Source organism: Gorilla gorilla, chromosome 1, assembly GCF_029281585.2.
Source record: "Gorilla gorilla gorilla isolate KB3781 chromosome 1, NHGRI_mGorGor1-v2.1_pri, whole genome shotgun sequence".
In the NCBI taxonomy this organism is placed as follows: domain Eukaryota; kingdom Metazoa; phylum Chordata; class Mammalia; order Primates; family Hominidae; genus Gorilla; species Gorilla gorilla.
Genome location: NC_073224.2, coordinates 66,862,273 through 66,883,499, shown reverse-complemented (window position 1 = coordinate 66,883,499; position 21,227 = coordinate 66,862,273).

Below are 21,227 nucleotides of genomic sequence, written 5' to 3'. Positions count from 1 at the left end.
AGGATGAGCAAAGAAAAGCAAGGTAGAAATTGATTCCAGGGATCTAATAAGGGACAAGGATATGAAATATGTTATAGGCCATTATAAAGACCTCAGGATTTTCTGTGGGTGAAATGGAGGACACTACAAGATTTTAAATAGAGATGTAACATTCTTCTTTGACTTTTAAAAAGATTCATTCTAGCTACATTGTAGATAAAAACTTTAGGAGTGATATGGTTTGGCTGTGTCCCCACACAAACCCCACGTGTCATGGGAGGGACTCAGCGGGAGGCAATTAAATCATGGGGGCAGGTCTTTTCCATGCTGTTCTCATGATAGTGAATAAGTCTCAGGAGATCTGATGGTTTTATAAAGAAGACTTCGCCTGCACACATCCTCTTGCCTGCTGCCATGTAAAATGTCCCTTTCGCTTCCTTCATCTTCCACCATGATTGTGAGGGCTCCCTAGCCATGTGGAACTGTGAGTCCATTAAACCTCTTTCCTTTATAAATTACCAAGTCTCGGGTATGTCTGTATTAGTGGCATGAGAGCAGACTCATACAAGGAGTAACACTATAACTAGTGTGAACAATTAGGATCTTATTGTGATAGTCTAGGTCAGATAATATGGTGGTTTGGTCCATAAGAATTATGGGGATGCTGTTGAACTGCAGCTTCTGTTTTAGAAGGTCTGGAGAAGGGTCTGAAATTCCATATTTACAATGAGCTTTCAGGGAAAGTAAATGCTACTGGTCCATGGAACACTTTGAGTAGGAAAGATGTAAGCAACGAGTGATTGGATAGCATATTACTTGTAACTGAACATATTCTACTATAGGACTATTTTAGAAATTTTTTCATTAAAAATGTTTGTATTACAATGCATTCAATAAACATAATCTACATATCAGTTCCTTGGATTTTCTTAAAATTTATTTGATGTCCCAGTACATGATATGATCAGGTATAATAAATATTCCATGTATATTAAAGAAAAAAATGTGTATGCTCTTATATGTGTGGTAATTTTGTTTCATCCTTTTGTTTACAACTTCCCAGTGCTTTGGTTTTAAGTCTTGTTTTTATATAAGATATTACTGGATGGACTTTTTTAAAAAAATTCTTCTTAATTGTAATTTTGTTTGGATTTGTAATTTATCTTACCCGTACTCATTAAAATTATTAATGTATCAGAAGGTATCCTGCAATATTATTTCATATATACATATAATATACAACTTTTCCTTTTTTTTTTTTTTGAATCAGGGTCTCACTTTGTTGCCCAGGCTGGAGTGCAATGGCATGATCTTGGCTCACTGCAACATCTGCCTCCCAGGTTCAAGTGATTGTCAAGCCTCAGCCACCCAAGTAGGTGGGTGGGACTATAGGAACATGTCACCACGCACAACTAATTTTTGTAGGTTTTGTAGAGACAAGGTTTTTCTGTGTTGCCCAAACTGGTCTCCAACTCCTGAGCTCAAGCTTCCCAAAGTGTTGGGATTACAGGTGTGAGCCACTGCACCAGCCCACAACTTTTCATTTTTTTCTTCGCTTACATGGTTACTTTCTTTAGATATATTCATCTCTCTTCTGCTTGTTTGAAAGTGTGCCATTTCATTTTTATTCTTAGCGGTTACACTACCTTTTTAAAACCTAAATGTAGAATATTTTTCTAATGACATCTAATGTTACCAACCAAGAAAACTACCATGCATGTTATCATGTTAAACTATCATTCAATTATACTGTCTCATAACTTTTCACTTCTCAGGAAACTCTCACATCATATGAGCTCATTCTATAGTACTAGATTTTATGTTGATATTTTATTTTTAATGTTTGCTAATTTAGGCAAATATAAAGTTTAATACTCTATTTTTATGAACTATTTCAAGCTTTCAATATATTATAAAGAGTAATATAATAAAAATGATAAACCAACCATAAACACTTTCAGATATTAAATTGTGTCATTTTATAAATATTTTTAGAGTTGTAAAGCATTTTATACATATAGTTAAGAAGTGTTATATACCTTTCTCCAATTGTATTACTTTCCCCCATGCAAGAAGGAAGAAACTGAAGAATTGGATGCTTAATATTTTCACAGATGTCTTCCAAATCATGTTCTGTGTTTACATATCTAAAATACCACATGATCTAATTTAGCATTTTAGGATTTTGTGCTTCTCCATCCACAGCCTTGTTTTGTTTTTTGTTTTTTGTTTTTTTCACTCAGCACTGTAATTTTGAGATTTAAGTATATTGGCACAGTATAATAGTGCTGCTAAGTGTTACCTTATAAAATTTAAATTCAGTAAATTAATTTTATTTTTATGTTATTTTTCTCACATTTTCAGTTCTAGTTTTTATGTCCTTAACATTATTAAAGGCTTTTTTCTGCTATTTCAATTATCACAATTTCTTAAAATTTAATCCTGCTTTTTGTGTGATTCTCACAGTGGGACATTTAACGTATTTTGTTATTGTGGAAATGTAAACACATTGTCAGTAGGATTTTTATTAAAAAAAGTTTGAATCAGTATTCTCGAACAGGCAAACTAATTGTATGATGAAAGAAATAAGGACATTGATTCCTAGGTGATGAGTGGTAGGTGTTGAAATTGAGAATATTCACAAGAAACCTCCTGTCAAGAGGGAGAGGATCTATATCTTCAATGGATGTGAATTACATACTGCAAAATTTTCCGAAGTTCAGATAATAGAAAGAATTAGCAGACTCCACAGAATATACCTTCCTAAGTGTTTTATTTAAAAGCAAGGGATACAGTGAAGCAAGAGAAAGAGAATGGAGGAAATATCGGTCTCTTAGAGACATATCATGCACAAGCTCCCCAGCGTCCTTATTCCCACAGTGGCTATTTTATGTCTCTGAATTAAACCACGAAGATTTCTGTAGAAATATTGTATCCAAAAGAGTTCAAAGCAGTACGTCCCAATGCAGTTAGCCATATACAGAACAATAAAACTAGACCCCTACCTTTCACCATCAACAAAAATTAACTTAAGGTGGGCTAATGATTTAAGTGTAAGATCTCAAAATTGTTCAATTCTAGAAGAAAATCTAAAAATACCATTCTGAAAATTGGCTATGAATTCATGAAAAAGTCTTCAGAAGCGGTTGCAACAAAACCCAAAATTGACAAGTAGCATCAAATTAAAGAGCTTCTGCAAAGCAAAAGAAACTATCAACAGAGAAAACAGAAAACCTACAGAATGAGAGAAAATATTTGCAAATTATGCATCTGACAAAGGTTTCATATTCAGAATCTATAAAGAACTTTAAAAATCCAACAAGCAAATAAATAACCCCATCAAAAAGTGGGCAAAGGACATGAATAGACAGTTTTTGAAACATAAAATCGGCCAACAAACATGAAAAATGTCCAACATCACTAATAATCAGAGAAATGCATATCAAAACTACAATGATACTACCTCACATCAGTAAGAATGACTATTATTAAAAGGTCAAAAAATAACAGATGCTGGTGAGGCTTCAGAGAAAAAGGAACACTTATACACTGTTGGTGGAATTGTAAATTGGTTCAGCCACTGTGTAAAGTAGTCTGGGGATTTCTTAAAGAACTTAAAACAGAATTACCATTCAACCCAGCAATCCCTATTACTGAGTATACACCCAAAAGAAAATAAATCATTCTATTAAAAAGACACAAGCATTTCTATGTTCATCACAACACTATTCATAATAGCAAAGGCATGGCATCAACCCTGGTGCCATCAATGGTGGACTGGATGAAGAAAATGGGGTACATATATGCCATACAAAACTATCAGTCCATAAGAAGGAACAAAATCGGTCCTTTGCAGCAAAATGGATGCAGCCAGAGGCCATTATTCAAAGCACAGTAATGCAGATAAAGAAAACCTAATACCACATATTTTCACTTATAAGTAGGATCTAAACATTGCGTACTCATGGACATAAAGATGGCAACAGTAGACACTGGTGACTACTAGAGGAGGAAAGTAAAAGAGGAGAGATGACTGAAAAACTATCTATTGGGTTCTATACTCATTACTTGGGCAATGCGATCATTTGTAACCCAAAACTCAGCATCGCACAATATATCCATGTGACAAACCTACATTGGTACCCTCTGAATCTAAAATAAAAGTGGAAATTATTTGTAATAAGAGAATATCCTAATGTAATTCTTGTATTCCTTCAACTATATAATCATGTCAGACAAGCTTAGCTATTTGTTCTAGTTGTATATCATTCATAAAGAAAATGGCCTTGGAAGGTCAATAGAAGTATTTTGAACTGTAGACAGCACTATAAATTCTACTGCTCTTATCTTGACCAGTAATTAAAAACCAAACATCTGGCCATCTCTGGAGCTAATGATAGAACTTTTCCAATAAAACTTTAATTTAACTCCATCTTGCACACATGGATTGTGCACATTTTTCAAAAAATAGTGAATAATGCAAATAAGTTCTATACATTGTACTGTATGTAAATTTTACTCAATTAAAATATACCAAAAAAGCCTTTATATATTAACAGCTATGTGAGACAGGAGAAGAAATCCAACTAAAAATGTTGGAAGGTTCAAATTCAGATACTCCACGAAAAGAAATTAGTAAAGGGATGTGCTTATTAATATAATAGGGGAGAAAATGCCTAACCAGTTTCACACAGAGATAAAAAATTAGATTTATGAGCTTTGAAATTGAATAAAAAAATTCTTCTATAAGAATTCTTCATCAAGAAACTGCCTTCAAATTAGCTTGGCATTTGGTTACATTCTTCTTGAATATTTCAATTCTACCAAATATTTAAAGGGGAATTAATGCAAATCTTTTCAAGCTCTTCCAAAAAATTGAAAAGTTGGAAATATTTCCCAGATCATGTTTTGAGTCTTGCATTTCCCTGATAACAAAGTCAAAGACACAAGAAAATAAAATAACATGCCAATATCCCTGATGAACATAGATTAAAAAATTCTCAACAAAATACTAATAAGCCAAATTCAACAGCATATTAAGGGGATTGTACACTGTGACCAAGTTGAATTTATCTCTGGTATGCAAGAGTGGTTCAATGCATGCAAATAAATTGATATGAAACATTACGTGAAGGATAAAAATCCTTCATGATCATCTGAATAGATGCAGAAAAATCATTCAACATAATTCAACATTCTTTCTTAATAATAACTCCCAAGAAAATAGGTATATAGAATGAATTTACCTCAATATAATACAATCTGCATATGACAGTCCCACAGTTAATATCATACTCAATGGTGAAAAACTGAAATGTTTTTCTCTAAGATCAAGAACAAGACAAGGATGTGCATTCTTGCTACTTCTATTCATTGTAGTACTAGAAATCTTAACCAGAGGAATTAGGCAAGAAAAATAAATAAAAAGCATCCAGATGAAAAGAAAGAACAAAATTACACTTTTGCAGATGATGCTCTTATATGTAGAAATTTCTAAAGACTTCACCAAACCTCTGTCCCTAAAACTTAAAGTATAATAAAAAAAAAAGAATTTTAAAAAATTGGTAAAGTTGCGAGATATAAAATCAAAACACAAAAATAAATTTTATTTGTATATACTAATAGTGAACTATTTGTAAAATAAGAAAATTTCCATTTAAAATAGTATTAAAAAGAATAAAATACTGAAGAATAAACTTAAAGAGGTGAAAGACTAGCACATTGAAGATTACAATTATTGATGGAGGGAATTAAGGGAGACACAAAGAAATGGAATGACATACCCCCCTTTTCTAAGACTGTCTGAATCTCTCAGAATATTAGTCTGTAATTTTCTTCTATAATTCACAAGGCTGTATTTTGATTTCAGGAATATTTTGTCCCCATAAAATGAGTTGGAAAGCATTCCAATGTTACACTCTTCCATAATTTCTGATAATTAGTGAAATATTGGTAATAGTTCTTCCTTCAGTTTTTTTTAAATAATTCATCAGTGAAGGCATCTGGGAATGGGTCTTTCTTTGTGAGAAGTATATTTGTGTTGTTTTTAAAAAACATAAGTTATTTTTAATGGATATAGAACTAACCAGATTTCTTCTTTGTAGGTTAAATTGTTTTCTTTTTTCCCAAAGGGTTCATCTGTCATTGCATTTGTCAATTTAATTAGCATAAATTTATTTATTTTATTCTTGCATTATCCATTTAGTGTCTATAGGATTGCAATTGAGGTTTCCTTTTACATCCCTGTTATTGATAATGTGTGTCTTCTGTTCTTGTTATTGTTTTTCTGTTTTGTTTTTCCTCTTTATCAGACTATTTAGGGGTCTATTAAATGTATTAATCCTTTCAAAGAATCAACGTTTGTATTTGATGAAGAAGAAATAGAAGAAAATGTTGAAGATTCAACATTTAATTTCTCTATTGTCTATTTCATCTATATTTATCTTATTGTTCTACATATAACTCAAACTCTTTTTTGCCTTTTTTTCTGCATATAGTTTCTGCTTCTAGTTATTTAAGTTCACTAATATTTCCTTTCTAGTATCTAAGCTACTATTAGTTTCATACAATTAACCATTCATTTTAGAGATTAATTTCAACCATGTATTTTTATGAAAATACCAAATTTTTATATTGAGTCTTGATAATTGTTAACACGTTTTCTCGCATTACTTTTCTCCTTAAATATTTCTTAGCTAGTTTAGACCTGAAATTACATATCAATTATAAAACCAAATTGCTAATATTTCTAAAAAGCATTAAAAATTTATTTGAATTGAATCTATAATGCAATTTGAAAAGACTTGACAGAAATTACAATATTCTCTTCCATGGCATTTACCTCTATTTATCCAGGTTTTTTTAATAATTACCTTTTTTCCTCTCTGTTAGAATAGTAGTCACACATATAATTTTATAAATTTCTAACATTAATTGATATGTTTACCCTGATTCAAGGATATGAGCAGACTAACTCCCTTTATCATTTTCCAGGCATATAAGCTTCTATTTTCTTTTCACATTATGTAAGATATTAATATTGCTATTTTGTGCAATAAATGCTTATTTAGATTTGTGAAAGTACTTGCTATTTTATTTATTCTTTATTTCTTTTTGTATCTCCAATTTTCTTTTGGGATACATACACATACACACACATACACATATGCAAACCCACACACACACACACAGACACATATATATATATATATTTTTTTTTTTTTTACTTAGCTAACACTCTTCACTATTTCCTTTAATGACTGATGGTAATTTATTGTTTTCATATGTAATTTTTGTCTTTAAAATTATATATAGTTTTAATTTTAGAATATCATGTTATTTGGTATAAATTTATAGGATGGACTTATTTTGCCAACCTGACTTTTAAATAATATTTTAAGTTATTCTATATTCTACCAACATTATCTACATTAACATTGGTAATGTAGATTATTCAGTTTTATTTATTGATCTTCCCTTGAAATATTCATTTTATTCTGACTTAAAGATTTTTTCTGTCTTTCAGCAATTTTACTATATATGGATTTCTTTTATTTTTCCTGCTTGGATTTCATATAACACTTTTACTCTGGTTTGATATCTTTTTTAAAAAGTACACACTTTTATTTATATATTCTAATATGGCTTTTCATTTTTCTCATTCTACATCTTCAAGTAAATATATATCTAAGACAAATATATCTTTAAATATCTCTTAAGAATTTTTCCTTCTCTATTTCTTTGGTTCATTCTAGGCACTTATTTTTCATGACCATTTTTCTGTAAAGTTGTTATTTCTTCAGCTTTGGTGGGCACTGTTATTGCAATATTCTTTCCACAAATAATTTAAGACCTAAAACTATTATATTTTTTCAGATAAAGTTTATGTTTACTTTCACCAGAGGATACGAACACTCAACTCAATCCAACTTTAGGAAATGGGACTTATCAAAAGAGACCTACTTCCTAATTCTCTCTTTTACCTACAAAAGAGCACTTTTAGATCTCAACACATAGCAATGTGGTTACCTAAGTATCATCACTCCTTAATGATTCTTGGGCTCTTTTTCCTTTCTTCCTAGTCCCAAGAGCCTCAAGAGTGCCTCTAGGTCTTTCTCTAAGTGAACTTTCCAGGATTGGAAAATGTTCTTAGAAAAATGTAATCCATTTACTTGTGCCTCTGACTTCTGTTGGATTCTGGACCAATAATTTTCACAGTATTATAATCTCTCTAGCACTTCCAAATTGTTATCCACAACTGTTGATTTTTAGATGTGTGGTCCAGTTTTATCTAGTTTTTATCTGGGAGAGATTAGTTTTGGAATATCTATTCTGCTATTTCCAAAAGTGAGTGTCCTTATTTAAAATCTGTAATAAGTAATGTTATTTATATTAAATTTTAAAATGTATATTTTACTAGAATGTTCATCAATTATAAAAGTGAGAATTAAGAAAAATATATTGAATGTGCCAGAAATGATGGCTATTTTGCAAATGCAGTTGGGTGAGAATGGACATCAAAGAATGTATGAGGCTCCTTGGGAAGAGGCTCAAAATGGGGAATGTCATACATATAAAGCTGATTAGGGTGTTGATATCCATTTTATACAACTGCAACAAAATATGACATCAAAACGGCTTGTTAAAATTGGTCACATTAAAATACTCTTTTAACAGCCTTTTCTGTCTGTTGTTAAAATTTAAAAAGTTAATAATCACCCTTTTTTCTCTGTCCAAGAGGTAATTAGTAATAAATATAGGGATAAAGTAGAATATAATATCATCTATGATTCCAAGTATATTCGTTAATAGTTATCTCTGCATTAGTCAATGACCTAGCTGAACAATTGCAGTTTTCTTCCTATAGGGATTAGCCCTGATAAACTTAAAAAGGAAGTTTTAGGGAATGTAAGCTCTCTCCTTTTAAATCTCAAATATTATGAAAAGTAGAAAAAAAAGACCTTGACTGAGTGAGCCAATCCCCACCTCCCACGATCTCCATCATATACATCACTCCTGGGTAAGAGAAAATGTCAGAGTGGAAATAAACTATAGTATTACTCTAGTGAGGCTCTCCAAGGGGGAATGTGAAAAGTAGGATAAATGTTCTTCCCTAAAATCTTTTATAATTATTTTTTTCAGAAAATATTGGATTTAGTCTGTTTCTACTAGCAGACAATAAATTATTTGAATATTGTAGTAATTATTGAAAATTCTTTACCCCTTACTTCTTAAATTAATTCTTAATAGGATAAAGACATGTTTGTTGAAGTGTGGAAGGAAGGAAGGGTTTAGGGCAGATCAAAGCATAAAAGAAGAATGGAAGGAAGACATTGTTAAGTTACAATATGTAAATTTTTGTAGATACTTATGATAGACTGTAGAACAACATAGAAAAAAAAATCTTGCCTTTGTAACTCACTTTCACTCACTATAACATAGATACAAAAAAAAAAACCTAATGAAAAATTTACTGTACACCCTAACTGCTTTTTTGTTTTCTTCCTATCCCCCGTGTTATATTCTCCTTCTTTGATCATATTAATAGTGTTAATAATGCAGTCATTTGTTTTTGGACTATGGGTTGCTTAATTATGGCCATTTATCCAAGTTTTATATTAGGTATTTTGGTGGCAAGGAACAATGATACATTTGTATTACCTTAAAAAAATAAAACCTGAGGTCACAATCATGGTTCTGATATTAAGGCTTGGATGTTTCAATATCTCTCTCTCACTGTCTCTCTCCTATCTACCAGCAACATTTCCAACAACAGTCTGCTAATCCCCTCACCCTCTTTATCCTCGTGATCTTATTTGGACTGTCTGTTATTTTGTGCCAAGCCACATCACAGATGACTGGATCGTTCTTCTTAGGTTAATTGTCCACTAGTGGACCAATCAAACCAGAATTATGTGGGTTTACTGTTACTATGACATCATTAATGTCCAACTATTTAATATATCTTTTATACAATAAACTAATGGGACTAAGATCTCAACATTTATTAGACAGCAGACAATTTCTCTCAAGTCCAAAAAGCACAGACAAAAGAATCAATTAATAATACAATGCAATAAAAATACAAACAGTTCCTCAGGATTATAATGCAAATGTGACAAGAATCCTAAGGATATTTTACATATTTGAACCTGAATAATAGAAGGGCCTATAAAACATTGGCATAGAGAAAGTAAATTGTTTTAGATAACTTTGTATAGCTGAAAAGTGTTTGAGGAATCTTTCCAAATGCACTGATTAGTGAAATTACAACTGAAATATTCTGTATGAAATAGATAATAAGCTTAAGGGCAAAGTTGTTCCTAATTGAAAAACTTGCCCTTAAGAGAAATGTAATACTTAATTAAGGAGAACAAAAGTAGCACACAATTCTTAATATTTCTAGAAAACTATAAAGAAAGGTTATTGTGCTTTAAAGGTACACTAAAGGAAAAAATTTAACTCATAGGAACTACTATGCTTATATTCCTCTATTTTAAAATGTGATTAAAACAACATAGAAGTTTAGAGTGATTGACTTACAAACTAATGTATCTCAAAATATTTTTTTTTGTTTGTATGCTTTTGCTTTCATTTATTGTTGCTCACAAATGATTACTAACAATGCCGGCCATTTGATTTTGCTATATTAGTTGTTTCTGATGACTATATTGTATGTTAGATTGGCACAAAAGTAATTGAGGTTTTTGCATTACTTTTAATGGCAAAACCACAATTACTTTTGCACCAACCTAATAATTGATACACATTAAGATAATCATATAATTCCACATATTTTGTATGTTATTTTACAGGTTGTCTTAGAACATCTTCAAAAGTGCTCAATTAAAGTAAACTATGATAGAAAAGTGGTCATAGATCTTTCTTTCTTTCTTTGAGACTTTCTCTCTCTGTTGCCCAGGCTGGAGTGCAGTGGCATGATCATGGCTCACTACAACTTCTGCCTGCCCGGTTCAAGCAATTCTTATGCCTCAGCCTCCTGAGTAGCTGGGATTACAGGTGTGTGCCACCACCCCCAGATAATTTGTGTGTCTTTATTAGAGATGGGGTTACGCCATGTTGGCCAGGCCAGTCTAGAACTCCTGGCCTCAAGCAATCTGCCTGCCTCGGCCTCCCAACCTCCCAAAATGTTGGGTTGGAGGCATAAACCACCTTTTCTGGCCAATCATAGATCTTTATTACCCAAGGAAAAAAAAATTGACACAACATACAGATTATCTAATAATTGCAACCCAGATATTGAATCCTATATCTGCATTTATATTATTTATTATAAATGTCTTTAAATGTGAAACCAATGCACATCAGTAGCTGAAAATTATTTTGTTCTTAATATTATATACGTTTACAATTAATTAGGAAGAAAAAAATCAAGCATGGGAAAAAGTTTCACTATGCATGATAATAATGCCCATAAGCACACTACAGAAAACCGTATAATGTTAGTCAACATTTTATTTTTCTTTAATTTGGAAGTTTCTTAGAGCTAAATACATAAATGTGCTCAAATGTTGGTACAAACTAATGCAAATACTACTTTTGATGAAAATTCTTCATAATTTATTAAAGCTGGTCTTTCAGAATGGTAAATATTATAGCCTCTGAAAATTATTCCCAGGCACTAGCGTGCATAAAACTATCATCAGTGTTACGAACAGGGTTGTTTAACAAATTAAAAGTTTGAGAGAACACAGTCAAATGTTCTACATTTACAATTTTTTTACATTTTTCATGTAGGATTGTGTTCTTTTGAAATTCGTAATAAGCAAAAAGTACTTCTGGATTATCTTAAGAATCTTGGAAGAGCTTACATCAGATGCCAGAGTCTCAAAAAGAAAAAAAAAGAAAAAAAAATTTAAACTAATCTCTAAAATAAAAATTTAAATATTGTATTCTTCACGGCTAGGGAGCCCAAGTGGCATAACCAAAGCAGCTTATATTTTACTTGCAAAATTTTCTTATTTGCTTAAATATTAGTGTATGATATTTTACCCGATATTTCAAACGTAGATCAGACTGGCTCTCTCAAAGGAGAACATGAAATTTTTGAACTGTTAACAAAACTATGATCATAAAATTCAGAGTGCTAAGTGTTTCTTTGCTTATGATTGTATAAATATTTATGAGCTATTGTACATGTAACTATTCAAAAATAATTTCACATTTGAATACACTAAGCAAATGCTTCTTTCCTTGTTCTCAAAGTATGAATAATCTTATATAATAATGTATTTTTATGTAAATAATATGTTATAAATGTCAATATCTTCAAGGTGAATTATGTTCTTTATTATAGCTAAATTTTAAATTTTAATAAAATAAAATCATCAAAGAAAAGGCTAAGAGAAATATTTCATACTTTTGTGTATTTTACCAAATTATTTTTACTTGGTTTATACTATAGAGTTAAATATTTCTTTTGTAAAGGAAGAAATAAGCAGTAAGAAGAAAATTGTGTTACTGTATTGTAAACAATCACCTCCATACAAATATAATTGTTCACTCCTCCTTTTTATCAAAATCACTGTTTATGGCATAATATGTAGTATTAAAATATGAGCAACTCAAAACTAGTATAAAATTGTTGAAATCACTTTAATTTACAGTGTAGAATCTGTCTCTCAGAATGAACTAGTGTTAAGTAAATCGACGTTGCCTAGACCAGATTCCAGCAAGTTTATAGAGAATACACGTGAATGAAAGTTTTAGCACACTTGGCCAAGAAGGTGAGTAGGATTGATAATCTAGCCTCCCCTTTGCCAAGTCCAGCACTCTGGGAGGGCTGTGACCACACAAATGGGACTTCCTTTTAAAATTTACAAAAAAAAAGCTGTGTGAGCTGGGGGCATCTTTTTGTGAAATAGAGTTTAAGTAAAAAGAAAATTGCTTTCAATTAAACTGGGCTATGCAAGGGAATGGATATGAAATATATCATGCTGTCTACTAAAATATACTAAGTAAATATTTAATGTAAAAAGATAGTGGTAGGGGAACTAATGATGAGACTGTGTCTAAAAGAAAGATGATGTGCCTCTAGTCTAGGTATGAAAGGTGGGAGCATACCTAGATTACCTAAATACCTTTGCAGGGCATGAGGCAGTAAGTTGACTAAAGACAGAATTCATCTGTCAATCAAATGCCTATTTTGAAGGGAGGATAAAGGAAATAAAGATATTTTACAGGAATTAGTGTTCATTAGAAAAAAAGGAATTTTATATTATTCTGGATTTGATGATTAATGGATCTTTAAACACATTTTAATTTAATAAAATATTTTTTCATAGGAATTAGTGTATATTGTGCAATGCATCACATATAAATGGAAAAATGATTGTCTTTTCTATGAAATAAAATGCCAATCATTAAATCATATCTTGATTTCCTACGACTTAAAAAAAATAGCCTTTTATTTATGTTAATCTTTGGGATTCTTGTCATACATTGTTAATAATATCATTTAGTTTATCAAAATAAATAAAATACTTTATTACAAAGTAAAGAATTTTATTAAAGAATGGATAGAGGAATCTTTGATCATTCTTCTTAAAATCAATTCTATATTTCAATGACATTTTCTGTAAAGATATTTGCATAACATTGTTTAATTTTCAATTTTATTTTATTTTATTATTATTATTTTTTGAGACAAGGTTTTGCTCTCTTGCCCAAGTTGGAGTGCAGTGGTGCTATCTTGGTTCACTGCAACCTCTGCCTCCCTGGCCCAAGCGGTTCTTGTGCCTCAGCCTTCCGAGTACCTGAGCTTACAGGTGGCCTTCACCACTCCTGAATATTTTTTTTATTTTTAATAGAGATGGGGTTTCACCATGTTGGCCAGGCTGGTCTTGAACTCCTGACCGCAAGAGATCCACCTGTCTCGGCCTCCCAAAGTACTGGGATTACAGGCGTGAGCCACTGCACCTGGCCTAATTTTCAGTATTAGATGTGTTCTAGTAATATTTTAGTACCTTGAATAAATTAACTAATAGATATTTCCTTATCCACAATATATATCTTTGATTAAGTTACCACTTACTATTGTAATTTGTCTTTATAATTAAATCCCTAGTGTCTTAATTATTATTTTCTATTGTTCTTCTAATTAAAACATCAAAAAATATATGAGACAGATAACTTGATTCTCTAAGATTATTTAAATACAATTTTCTCAATTTTTATTGATAATTACTCAGAAATATGCCTTCCTTTAATTTTGGAGTATACAATTATTGATTTGGCCAAAAATTAGTCAGAATTGTCCACTAATCCTACAACATTCTGTGCATATGAAAAAAAATCTTGTCAGAAAACACATGGTTTTTGTTAAAAGACCATATTATTTCTGATATATATTATTATATTTTAAAAGAAGGTCCATCACATTTTTATATTCAGAAGGTTTTTAATACATTACATAAAGCAATACACTGTCAGAAATGACAAGAAGAAAACAATAAAATACTGAACACTCTCAAGTGGATTTTGCAGATAACTGTTTTTACTCTCCAACTTATGTGTATGTGTGTGTTTTATTTTCCCATGGACACAATAAAAAAAATTAGAAATGTAGTAAGGCAAAAAAATAATTCCTCAGTCAAAGAGAAACCAAAACAGTTTAATGAAAATACTAAAATGAAACAAGTATGGGGAGTAGAATAAGGTAAAAATACTAACAATAACCAAACAAAGAAGAAAAATTCATCTATGTGAAAATTTTGATGTGTACTTTTCTAAAGAATTCAGGCCAAAGATCAATCATCCAAGGGATGTTTGCACTCCCATGTTTATTGCAGCATGCTTCACAATAGCCAAGATTTGGAAGCAATCTAAGTGTCCATTAACAGAAAAATGGATAAAGAAAACGTGATACATATACACAGTGGAGTACTATTCAGCCATAAAACACATAATGAAATCCTGTCATTTGCAAAAACAAGGATGGAATTGGAGGTCATAATGTTAAGTGAAATAAGCTAGGCACAAAAAGATAAACTTTTTCTAAAGTATTTGTGAAAGCCAAAAATTAAAATAATTGAACTCATGGAAATTTTGGGTATTGTAGAATGATGATTATCAGATATTGAGAAGGGTGGTGTGGGTGGGACAGGAAAGTCGGGATGGTTAATAGATACAAAAATATAGTTAGGTAGAATGATAAGAGCTGGTACTTGATAGCACAACAAGGTAACTACAGTCAACAATATATTGTACATTTTTAAACGACTAAAAGATTATAATTGGATTGTTTTAACGCCAAGAAAGGATACATGCTTGAGGTGATACATTTGCCCTGATGTGATTACAACACGTTGTATGCCTGTATCAAAATATTTCATGTATCCCATAAATATATACACCTGCTGTGCAACCACAAATATAAAATAAATAATAAAATAATAAATGCATAATGAAAACATATGGAATTATCTGTACCACCCAAACTATGATGATGACTAATATCATATGTATATTCTCCTCCATCCACTGCTGGTAATAATGGAAAATGGTGTAACCTGTTAGGAAAACTATGTTTTCTAAACATGTAAACAGATGTATAGCAAATCACTCAGCCATTCTACTTTTAAAATTTACTCTACAGGAGAGAAAGCTGGTGAGAGTTCTTACCTTCAAGTCATTTCCAGCCCAGGAGCTAGATACATAAGTAAAGAAACACCCTTTCCAGGCCAAATTCTTGAGTCACCACCAGCCTTCAAACTTTCTGAGCTGAGTATCCAGGCATTATGGAGTATAAATAATTATTCTTGCTTAATTCTGTCTGAATTCTTGATCCACAGAATCTGTGAGCATGATACAATATTGTTTTAAGCCACTGAGTTTTAGGGTAGTTTGTATTTAGTAACATTTTAACAACTCTGTAATGTAGTGGCTATTTTAATTCCAGTATTTATAATAGGTTTTCTTTTAGGATCTACAGTATTTAAAAATAATAATACTCAAGATTTGGATTTAAATATAGGAAGAAACTTTTGGATCCCCAGATGTTTGCAACTCTTTAAGCATGTGGATAAGCATGATTAGCAATGGTAGGAATTATTTTCATAAAGTCTGGGACTGTGAAAATAATGGAAAAGTCTGTTCCACTATGTGAGAACAGCTGCTGGCTTTAAAGAGTTAGGGTTGCACATATTTAATAGCAAAACTAATAATGACTTATTCAAAATACATTATTGCTTTGTTTTTTCTTTCCAGTGACAGGTGCAAAACAAATACGTCTTCATTTAGAATTCAGAGATTAAATAGGGTATTGAATATGCTGTCTAGAACTGTTTTAGATAAAAGTGCTGCTTTTTAATGCACCACAGATAACAAAATAGAAATACAGAGTTTGAGGATGTTCATAGGGAAAAATTCCATTTCCAAATATATTTTCTTTTTTTTTAGACGGAGTCTCGTTCTGTTTCCCAGGCTGGAGTGCAGTGGTGCGATCTTGGCTCACTGCAACCTCTGCCTCCCAGGTTCAAGTGATTCTTCTGCCTTAGCCTCCCGAGTAGCTGGGACTACAGGCACATGTCACCATGCCTGTCTAATTTTTGTATTTTTAGTAGAGATGGGGTTTCACCGTGTTGGTCAGGCTGGTCTCAAACTCCTGACCTCGTGATCCTCCCGCCTCGGTCTCCCAAAGTGCTGGGATTACAGGCGTGAGCCACTGGGCCTGGCCGATTTTACAGCTTTTCATAAATTATGGTGGCATAACAGTGGCTTAGTTAATGATTGATTATATTACAAAATTGAATAGGTTTGACACTGTATTAACACATTAAGTAGCATCTGCCATATACTTTTATCAACAATCTAACAGTACATTAGTAAACCAGACCATTCATAAAAAAAAAAAAATAGCTTGTAACTTACTTCTTAATTGATGCTAAAGACCAAAATATAGAATTTATACAGCCACAAAAATGCATATTCCTTTTTCTTTGGTCAACATGTTTTATTTTCATTAAAGCTTGAATATATACTTTATTCTCAAGAATTGGTTCTAAATATTTTTTACTCTATCAGAATTCAAATTCAGGGTCAACATATAATCCTTTGAAAATATTGAGAATTATTAAAAATAATTTTAAAAACATTATTTTAAGCTTCAAACTTATCTTAAACATTAATAAGAATACTTACATAAGGGCTTCTAAAGGAAGCAATTTTGAAGAGGAAGACTTACAGTACGTTTTAACAAAAGCAGTGATGTTAACTTAAGCTAAACATTATTTTTGGTATTTGAATTTCAGTTTACATTTCCATGTTGTAAAACCTCGAAAACATTACTATAATAATTAAAGAACTACAATCTTTGCTATTTACCCCGCTTCACATTGATTTCAACAAAGATATCTGACAGATCAATGAGCTAAATCACATCAAATATGGCACATGACTCAGCCTTACAGGAAGAGAATTAGAATTAATATAGTACTATCAAAGCTGGCAATGGAGATGGCCTCAGCATCAATGCTGGTAGTAACGGTCTCATCAGTATCATTTGGGTAAACGTGCCAGTTATACTACCAGTCCTTTTTACTGTACTAAGTAATAGATAACTTACAATACAATTATATGCCTGAGAAACCTCATAAAATTACTTTTAAGATTTAGGAGATAATGATATAATATTGGTTTTTTGGAGGGGTTATCTTTTGAATCAAACAAAAATACAGAAAAAGAAGAGTTTAGTATTATTATGACTATGTTGATAATACGAGTTTTTATTTTTCTTTTCAAACAAAATCACAAAAGAATTTCTAAGAAGATTTTTTTTCTTGCTACCGCTTTTCAGAAAACAATACAGAAAGGGAAGCCAAATAATACCCTTCAAACTGAGGTTTATTTGATTTTGTAAACCCTGAAACTCCTTTTGAATTAAATGTATAATAATGTCTTGGTATTTAATGTTATTTTACTTTTCCTTTCTTTCTCATCTGTTTTTAAGTAGGTTTTCAGACTAGCATTCAAAGCCAGTTGAACAAGAAGATGAAAGTTTACAGAGATATAGAGGGAAGGAAAGAAAAGCTTTGTTGATTGCAGTTATAGAAGAGAATAGATTGAAACAACTAGTCAAACAGAACTAAAGAAAAGAGAAACAATCAGCCTGGAGTTGAAAGGAGAGAGAGTAATCTTGAGAATATATGACTACCATTATAATGGCTCAAAGTTTGACTATCAAGTGTTTAAAAATGAATTTAATATGGTCATGTTTAGAAGTTTTAGGACAGGAAGGAGAGGGTTTTTAAAAATTGTTTCTGATATCATAGTATATTCTCAAATATTCAGAGGGACAAAGCTCTCTCCTCTTCCCTCCTGCTGTTTGCCTTCAGGCTATTTCACTGCTCATTAGCACCTTCACCAGAGAGTGGGCCAGGAAATAAAAGAGCTGAAACAGGAGTCAGTCAATTGCAGTTCTCATTAGGGGCTCTGGCAAAAAATCCACGGGTGGGCGGAGTCTGAATCTAATAGCTAAAGAGAGATGTGGGGATTATCCATGGTATTCTCTTGTCCAAATCATTCTGCTCCCTGAATATCAGAGATAATTGCATGTTGACTGTATTATAATACATTTCCATAGCAATTACTTACATGTTTGCAGAAGGGAAACAAAGCAAGAGGGTAATGTAATTATCTAGGTCAGTGGTTCTCAAACTTGAGCTTCCATCAGAATTACCTGCAGAGCTTTTTTTTCAAGGCAGATTATTGGGCTCCACCCATAGAGTTTCTGATTGAATAGGTGTGGGTTAGTGCCCAAGAATATGAATTTCTAACAAGTTTCTTGGTGATTCTGCTGCTGCTGATCCAAGGACTATATTTCAAAGACCAGTGATCTACATAATTCAGAAAATGTTACACAGTTGCTAACAAGCAATATAATTGACTGATTTTAATTTTGCCTTCTCATAGGATTTATGAATCATTATGTGACTTCTTGCAAGAATTCTGGCAGCTATACCATCATTTTTGGACTTATCCTGAATTATACATACAAAAAAAACACTGAGTTGCCATTCAACTTCTACAATCACATCCTAAAATATAATGGCAAAACATGCAATATTTAGATATTTGCTTTCATTTTCATTCTATTGGGACATATTGTTTTCAATCTCAAACTGCTAATTTACCAATTAAGTCTCTTGAAGGAATATTTTCTCTTTTTTTGTTTTAAATTATCAAAGTAGCATATGATACTTAAATAAGAAATGCACAGAAGTGTGAAGAAAAATGTAAAAGTCTCCTCTTCCACAAACTGCATCTTCTTACTCTGGAGACATGTCAATACATACTACTACTCATATGGAAACATACATTCAAAAATATAATCTCATATATTGATTTTTAGTCAATTATACATGATTATTATGTATTATGAATATTATGTAATCTTATAGAAATTATATTTTATAAATGTTAACATTCTGTTGTGGATATAGAAAACTGTCTATTGCCCGCTTTATTCATTCTCTATTTTTTAATATACCTGTAAGAGTTTAGCTTTTCTTGTGGCTACCCAGAGTAGATTTTATTTTTTTAATTCTGATTTGCGGTTTGTCATGGTCATATGACAAATTCTGAACAATTGGAAGGCATTCTAAGTGTTTATAAAATTTCCCAGAACTATCTTTAGAACACTGAACAATTACCTGTATCAGAATAATCTGGAAGGCTTGTTGAAACAAAGTAATAGGCCCCAACCCCGGAGTTTCTGATTCAAAAAGCCTGGGTTGAGGACTGAATATTTACATTTTAGACAAGTAACCAGATGATGCTGACTTAATGGTTCAAAGGCTTTGAGAGCCAGTGACTTAGAGGAAGAAGATGTATACTTCTCTTTCCCTTTGCTTTTCCTAATGTCTATAATGCAGATGTTACTGTGTAAGCACAAGCAGCCATTGTGCTACATGTGATGAAACCCACATTTTGAGGATGGCAGAACAGTAAGATCTCTTGGTTATGGGACTTCAATACTACCTGTGCATTCTCTGCCTTTAGGTAGGAGAAGTATTTGTTGTGTTCTGTCTCATTTGCAGTCAAAGTTACATAGATTGCATGGACTTTGGTTAATGTAAATACACATAAATCTAATATATAATTTTCATTGCTTAATATTATTTTATAGATACATAATTTTTATGATCATTTTATTTTCTTTTTAATTAACAAATAATTGTATATATTCATAGGGTACAATGGAATTTATTTTTAAATGTATTATTGCTTTATAGAGAGAGGCTTTTTTTTCTAATTACAGACAATTTGCCAATAAAGATTTTAAAATATTACTTTGAGTAACTTCAGTATAAATTGTAAAGATGAGTTGAGAAGTGAAGGAGTGTGCAGTTTTACTTTATTTTTATTTATTTATTTCTAGAGACAAAGTATCACACTGTCATCCAGGCTGGTACAGTGGTGCTATCATGGCTTACTGCAGCCTTAACCTTCCAGGCTCAAGTGATCTGCCTGCCTCAGCTTTGCAAGTAGCTGTGCCCAGAGGTGCACACCACAATGCATAGCTAATTGAAAAAAAAAAAAAAAAAACTGTAGATACAGGGTCTCTGTATGTTGTCTAGGTTGTTCTTCAATCCCTGGGCTCAAGGGATCCTCCCACTTGTGCCTCCGAAAGTGCTGGGATTACAGGCATGAGCCACCATGCCCAGCCTGGCAGTTATATTTAAGATGGAAATTGACAAATACTTCCCATATTTTTTTACTAAATCATACTGCATAAGAAAACTAGGTATTACCAATTGTCTCATAATTTTGCCCAAATTATAAACCTCTACAAAGACAATATTTCATGATGTTTAATTAGGCAGTAATTGGTGTCAAAAGACTCAAGTTTAAATCCCAAATTTAAATCCCAGTTGAATCAGTTTCTAGTTATGTGACCCTGGGAAGTTAACCTCTCCATTCTTTAATTTCTGCACCTCATTCATTTACTCAACAATCCAAAATATACTGAGCAACCTTTTTAGGCCAAACTCTCCTTTGAGAATTGACAAGACACTTGAGAACAATTAAGGCATTAATTTTGCTTTGTGAAGACTAAATCAGATAATCTACTGAAAGCGCTTTATAAAGTACCTAGGACACACTTGGACAAAATCAATGCTAGCTAATATTATAGAAGGACTGTTTTGCAGCTCTTGTGTTTATTAATATTTATTTACATTTATTTAATCAAAAGTGAGATTACACTTTTTTTAAACTTTTATTTTAGG